The sequence below is a fragment of the Tupaia chinensis genome, unplaced genomic scaffold (assembly GCF_000334495.1).
Source record: "Tupaia chinensis unplaced genomic scaffold, TupChi_1.0 Scaffold000225_1, whole genome shotgun sequence".
Taxonomy (NCBI): domain Eukaryota; kingdom Metazoa; phylum Chordata; class Mammalia; order Scandentia; family Tupaiidae; genus Tupaia; species Tupaia belangeri.
In genome coordinates, this window is record NW_006159700.1 from 5,953,659 (window position 1) to 5,953,914 (window position 256).

The window sequence follows — 256 nt, forward strand, 5'->3', positions numbered from 1 at the left end:
TCTCTTCCAACAGTCAAATGTCTTTCACAACCTACTGAAGTAAACAGCCACTGACCAAAAACCCAAACTACAGATGCAGGAAACATCTATTACTGTCGTTCCTGTATGTGACTGCTTTTCCTATTCCCTTGATGTATATCAGCACCAAAGCTTAACGAACTCAAGTAGCTGACATTAATCTGAATAGAAAAAAATTATGTGTGTGTGTGTGTGTGTGTGTGTGTATGTGTGTATATATATATATATATATATATAT